This window comes from Hylobates moloch, unplaced genomic scaffold (genome assembly GCF_009828535.3).
Source record: "Hylobates moloch isolate HMO894 unplaced genomic scaffold, HMol_V3 SCAFFOLD_13, whole genome shotgun sequence".
Classification (NCBI taxonomy): Eukaryota; Metazoa; Chordata; class Mammalia; order Primates; family Hylobatidae; genus Hylobates; species Hylobates moloch.
In genome coordinates, this window is record NW_026652288.1 from 46,857,055 (window position 1) to 46,863,585 (window position 6,531).

Sequence of the window (6,531 nt, forward strand, 5' to 3'; positions counted from 1 at the left end):
GGCAGAGTCTGCTTATTTGTACCTCACCTAACCTGTCCACACCTAACCTGTGGACTCCTCTAAATACTGATGTATCATTTCTTGAACCAGCAAGGGCTCATCTGGCTGCAAGAATAGGATAGAATCCCCTCAGATTAGCTCAGAAAAGGGGCCCTGTTCAAAGGACACATCTCTTGGGGAATCCATGGAAGTGCAGGGGGAAAATAAAAATGGGAAAAACAGGACTCAGAGGACAAATTAGGGCTTGTCTGGGATCCTCTGCACCAGAAGCTCCCAGATATTCACATCAGATACACAATTAAGGTGTCTGCGCTCTTAACTCCTCCTGTCTCTGTAACTTGGTCCCTTGCTAGTCAAAGTGTGAACCTGGGACCAGCATCACCTGGAAACTAGTGAGAAATGCGGAGTCTCAGATTCCACCCCTGCACTATTGAATCAAGGTCTTTATTTTAGCAAGGTTCCCAGTAACAGGCTAGCCGCTTGGCAGCAGACTTGCCACCGCTGTGGCAAGAGGCTACCCCTGATCGAATTCTGGGGAGATAAATGAACCAAGGTCGTGGGCATAAAGAATAGTTAGGCATTGCAGACAAACTGTCCTACTGCATATGTTAAGTGCTTTGAGCTAAATTAAACCCGTGTCCATTCTGAGTGTTCAGTTCCCCAAAGAGTCTACACTGTGTACCCATTGGCACTATCTTGATGCACAGCTCTTGAAATTAAGCATCCTTGTTTCTCGGGTGACTAGAAATGTCAACTGTCATTAGCAAAGTGAATGTTTAGTCCTTTATAAACACTGTTGTCACACCAAAAAAATGAATGTAGTGCACACATACAAGAAAAGAAAAAGGTGAGCTCTTTATAATTCTTACCAGTTCAGTGATCCAGTAATGAGCTCTCATGACCTCCTTTCTTCTCTAAAATCTGAATCCCTCCAAAGCAGCATCTTCACTGATGCTTTAATCCCAGGCAGTGGTTTCCATACCTGGAGGTATGTAACAGAGCTGTATGTCATTTTCTCCTCAGGATTTAAATTTGACTTGAAAAGGCAAGCCTGTGGGTAGCTAATTAATAGATTTTTTTTTTTTTACAATTGCATGTACCTGGCATTATTCTGATTAAATTTCCAAGCCGATCAAAAATTAGTCCAAAAGATTGGCAAGCGTGGTTTCCTGCCTTGAGGAGCACAGAACTGTCTGGGGAAGTCCCCAAGCAAACTTCCGAGTTGAGAGACATGCCAAAAAAGAAAGGAAGGTGGTGCGCACAGGGTCAGAAATAAGATCGGCACAGTTTCTCTCTCTTTCCATCTCTCACCTCATATAACAAGCACCAATCTTTCTGTGCTCTAGTTTTCAGCACACAGAAATTTCTGGTTCTTATCTACCAGCAGCCAGAAATACACAAACCCCTCCAGTATCACAGATGCGGGATTTCCACTGCAGCCCATTTACTGTGTGTTCTGCATTTCACACATATTCAGTGGGCCCTGCTTCTCAGGGCTACCCGGCCTGAGCCCTGCCCTGGGCTCCTGGGGCGCCTGCCCTAAGCACACCCTCCTTGTTAAAAGAGACATTGGCCACTCCCCTTTGTTATTCAGACGCTACCACTCGGTAGAGAGATTAGGACCTAAGAGAGGCTCTGTCTTTGATGTCATTTTACAAATACGTAAATATAAGGAAATAGAAGGAAGGAAAACTTCAAGAAAAAAAAGTATTACAACAGTGCCCAGAACAGCATCTTTAGGTAGATGCCTTTTCAAACCAGGTGGTTCTGGTGAGCGTTTCCAACATGTGCCAAGGGGTGGGCACTTGATCCAGTTGGACCAATCATAAAGTCTCACACTTTGGTCACTGTGATTGGCCCAGGAAGAAACACGTGACCCACCCCCCCCCCCACCCCCAATCCAGCCAGTCAGGATTCTCCTCTGTTTTTTTTCAAACTTGAGCTTAGGAGAGAGCACCTTTCCTCTCCAGTCTTGGAACTGTAAACGTGGGAGGCTGGAGCTGTAGCAACCATGGCTCCAGCCACATGAGAAGCCAATGTGCACAGCCAAGCTGATGCTCAAAGAAGCCAAGACAAGCAGGAAGAGAATTCCTCACAATGTTCAAGTCCCTGGTTCCAGTTGTCCCTAATGTGGACATCGCCCCTCCCTTCCAGTTCCATTAACCAGTAAATCCTCTTTTCCCCTTTCTCTAGTTCAGTTTCTTTCACTTATTCAGTTTCTTTCTAGCAATTATTTCCAGTCACTCTCCTGCTGCGATAGCTGCCCTCAGCAAACCCCTCTTTTTAAAATAGAAACACCTCCTCAGAAGCAAGGAGAGTTGCTAGTGTAAACAGATCCACACCATGACGCAGTCAGAAGATCTGGACAGCTACAAAAGGCAGGAAAGGGGAAATAGAAACAACTGGCAAGCATTTTATGTCACGATCAAATTGCCATTTTTACACAAATCTTCGTTATTAATGGAATATAGTATTCCTGGATTCTTCTCGTTATAAGAATTGCACACTCCACACTCACATCTGTGTGTGGAACAAGCCAGAGGGTGACCCACACTCACTATGGAAAGCGTTCAGTAGGCCCTTGCCAATACAGAGGACAGCAGACTGAACTAGACATCAAAGACTATGTGATCTGGCCCAGCGTGGTGGCTCACGCCTGTAATCCCAGCACTTTGGGAGGCCAAGGCAGGCGGATCACAAGATCAAGAGTTCAAGACCAGCCTGACCATGCAAACTGCTACCCCAAGGCCTTTGGATATGCTATCCCTTCTGACTAAAAGGATCTCTGCTGATTGCCTCCCACCCACAAATTAATCTCAATCTTCCTGAAGACTTCAAACAATTATTATTTTTTTCACAGCGGACTTTGTTAATGCCCATGACTGCATCAATTCTCCTGACTATATACACTCATTTCACCATGCACCTCTCCTCTAGAGGATTTAGCATGCATCACAATTGTAATTATATTTTGTCTGCTTCCCCTGGTGAATTTTAAGCTTGCCATTGTATCCTCATCATCTTTCACAGAACCTAATATATAGTTCAGTAAATATTTGTTGGATAGATAAGCATATTTAGGTTAAGGGTAAAATGATAAAACAAAGAAACTCAACAATAATTCAAAGATTGAGAAAAGATAGCTTGTTATTTACCTAAAAATTAGTGGTGAGCATTCCATGTCAGTGGGTGGCTTTGCTCCACATAGTCATTCAGATACCCATGATATGACTCATTCAGAGACCCAAAGGTTGAGTTGATAAATTCCAGCCAGTAGAGAGGAAAAAGAGAGCATGAAGATGCATATCGGGTGTATAAAGTCCCAGCGCTGCAAGAAGCACAAATCACTTCTCACATTCCACATGACAACACCTAACTACAAGGGAAGCTGAAAAACATAGGATAGCTTGGCAACCACATGCCAACTACTATTTTGTTATTACAGAAAAGAAAAACATACATCATGGATAGTTAAGGCTGCCCACCACAGAGTGAATTAATAAATGGGTGAATACGGTCCTCCCAGCTTCCACACAGCAAGCACTATTTGCCCCTCTCCTCTGGCTTTCTGCCAAGTCCACCAAAATCGACAATGGGGCACCCAATGCCCAACATCCTAGGTCAGATGCCTCCTTATGTGGCCAAGGCAGTTGATACCAGTGCTGCTGAACCCGTTGACTTATATTCCCAAGGCCCCAAGGAAGAGCAACTGAAGCACTCTTTTCTTTTCCTCTTTCTTGCACTGTAATTCCTCTCTCTGTGGGATTCAGGGATAGGTCTATGGTGGCTGGGCTGGAAGGCAAGTCAAGTGATGGTACTGGACTATTCTCAAAGTTGACCAGCCCTGGAACATTAGACCATTACCCTGGCACCAATTTCTTGAGCAGAGAGTCTCTTTGCTCAGGTTGAGTTCTTTCTCAAAAGGTTTGTTGGTCTTCCATACAAAGACTCCTAGAGAAATTACCTGATAGGCAGGCTCTTCTGACTACCCAGGCATGCTTGAATTAAAAGACTTCACAGAGATATTTCTCAAATTAGGACCTTGATGATATAGGATAAAGAAAATGTCTTCAAATAGATTCATTTATAAAACATTTTTAGATGATCAAAAATCACTGAGTTGTTACCAAACCAGAAAAAGGTGTTATATGCTCTTCCAGTTGCTACTGCTGCATAGCAAACACCCTAAAACTCAGTGGTATAGAACAGCCATTTTATTATGCTCACAGATTCTGTGGGTCAAAAATTTGAACAGAGCACAGAGGGAGGGCTTGTCTTTGACCTCTGATAGCTGTGTATTCAAGGAGGAAGACTCAAAGACTGAGGGTTACTCAACAGCTGAGGAGTGGAATCATCTGGCCTGCTCACATGTCTGGTGGTTGATGCTGATGGTCAGCTGGGATCTCAGCTAGGCTGTTGGCTGAAAAGAGGCCTTTTCATATGGCCTCTGCATGTGAGCTAGCTGGGCTTTCTTATAGCGTGGTGGTTAGATGCCAAGAACAAATGTGCCAACAGAGCAAAGCAGAAGTGCATGGCATTTTCATGATCTACCTTTGGAAGTCACAGAGAGTCATTTCCACCACACACTACTGATCAGTGCAATCACAATATCCACCCACGTTCAAGAGGAGGGACACAGTCTCCACTATTTTATAAGTGAAATGTCACAGTCACATTATAAGAGAACAAGGGGTAGGAGAGACCATTGTCATCATCTTTGGAAAATGCAATCTGCAACATATTGCCTCAGTTGCCTCTGATGAAAAACAGATGTTTTTGAACAAAAAAGCCAATTAGCAATATTTTTGAAACAGTAAGGATTTGAGTTTTGCTTTAATGACTTGAAAGTCAGAGTAGTTAATTCAGACAAAAAAATATTTTATTCTACTATAATAAAATCAGCACTAATAACCCTTAATGGCTTTGAAGATCAACTGGCCAAACAGATTGTCACATATATTTATATCACATCTATACCATCAAAATGCAAGGGTGGAATGACGGATAACTTGTACACAATTAGGGCCATGGAAAACTATAGGGTAAAGGAAGTGTTCTCATTGAAATGTATATATTTCTTTCAATATCATTTTTTCCTATCCCTATGTAATCCAAATGTCCTCAGGCTTCACTAGACTGTGAAGCCACCATAACAACAGTGTTCACATCTTGCTGTTTTATGTCCTCTACTTGCATTCATAAGGTTTTTGTAGCCACCATCACCTCCTCAGCCTTAAAGTCTTACCCATCCTGAGAATCTCCAAGTGTTGAGCTCAGAAACAAGTCTGTTCACACCTTCTGCTTTCAATGTCCACTAACAAAGAGCCAGCCACTTCAAGGAGGTATCTGGGCCCAGCCATATCTGCCAGTATCATCCATGAGGACATTTCTCTGAGGTCCACAGTCTCACACAACATTCTGGCCCCACTCTGAGCCCTCATGTAGCCAACCTGCATCTAAGAAAATGGACTCCTTGCAAACGCTGACACCCAGACATACAAGCACATGGCTTGCCAAGGTTCATGACATTTCTCATCATAGTAACCCTTTTCTTCTGCTGTCTCCCCCTGCTTCTGTCTGAAATGAAACACCTTTTACTATTGGAGTCAGACCATTAGAAACATATGGGAAGGCCAGTGTCCACACCATTCCCAAGCCACCATCTTTAGGGAGCCAAAGCAGGGTTGGGTTCTGTGCAGAGATATGGAAAGTGGATTACAGGAGAGAGTGACAGAGGAGTGGGAACAGGGAGAGAGAGCGAGAGATTCACACAGAGAAAGAAAGCTCACAAAGTGTTAGCAAGTGATCAATCTAGAAGGTTTATATATGTGTTTATTGTTTTGTTATTTCAACTTTTCCGCCGATTTGAAATAGTTGAAAATTAAAGGTTGAGAGAACAATTTTAAAATAAAGGACTACAGAAGACAAAAAATAAAATTGCTTTAGTGACTACATCTTATGAGCCTGCTGGTTAGATGTATAGGTTATAGTCATTAAAACAAAAGGTGATGATGGCCCAGACTAAGGCAGTGGGAGTGGAAGCAAATGTAGAATCTAGATTTGAGAGAGAAATTTCTGGCTGGAAACAAAAAGGTGTGGATATGGGTGTGAGGGAGGGAGGAGTGAGGGCTGTCACTATGATATTCAAGAAGAGCATGAGAGATAAACTCTATTCGAACACTTAGAGTTCAGGTTCCTAGGAGACATCCAGGCAGAGATGGCCAGAGGGCAGACTGAACCATGGGCAAGAGGTCAGCGCTGAAGTTACAAATACTTTGGAATTAATAGAAGCTGAAGCATGTACATGCATGAGCTCAGCCAGAAAAAGTAAGAAGTAAAGTGGAAGGAGAAGAAGACAAGGACAGGCTGTTTGAGGTGTCATAGGAAATTGATATCCAGGATGAAGCACTCAGTGTTAATCCCACACTCCATGCTGTCTCCTGATATAATTCATTCCTGGGCAAATTCCGGTCCTCATTAACATTTTTTTCTTTCCTTGGGTTGTGTTTTATTATTTTAGTTTTATTATGC

The 6,531-nt window shown here is 43.0% G+C and overlaps 1 long non-coding RNA gene across 1 annotated transcript; it reads right to left on the reverse strand.

The window, feature by feature from the left end:
• Positions 1-867: 867 nt before the first annotated feature.
• Positions 868-1,532, reverse strand: LOC116480180 (uncharacterized). The gene is made up of 3 exons (XR_004251212.1): positions 1,312-1,532; positions 1,101-1,214; positions 868-982 (listed from the first exon to the last, which is right to left on the reverse strand). It is a non-coding gene; the product is annotated as an uncharacterized LOC116480180 (long non-coding RNA).
• Between the last annotated feature and the right edge of the window lie 4,999 nt (positions 1,533-6,531).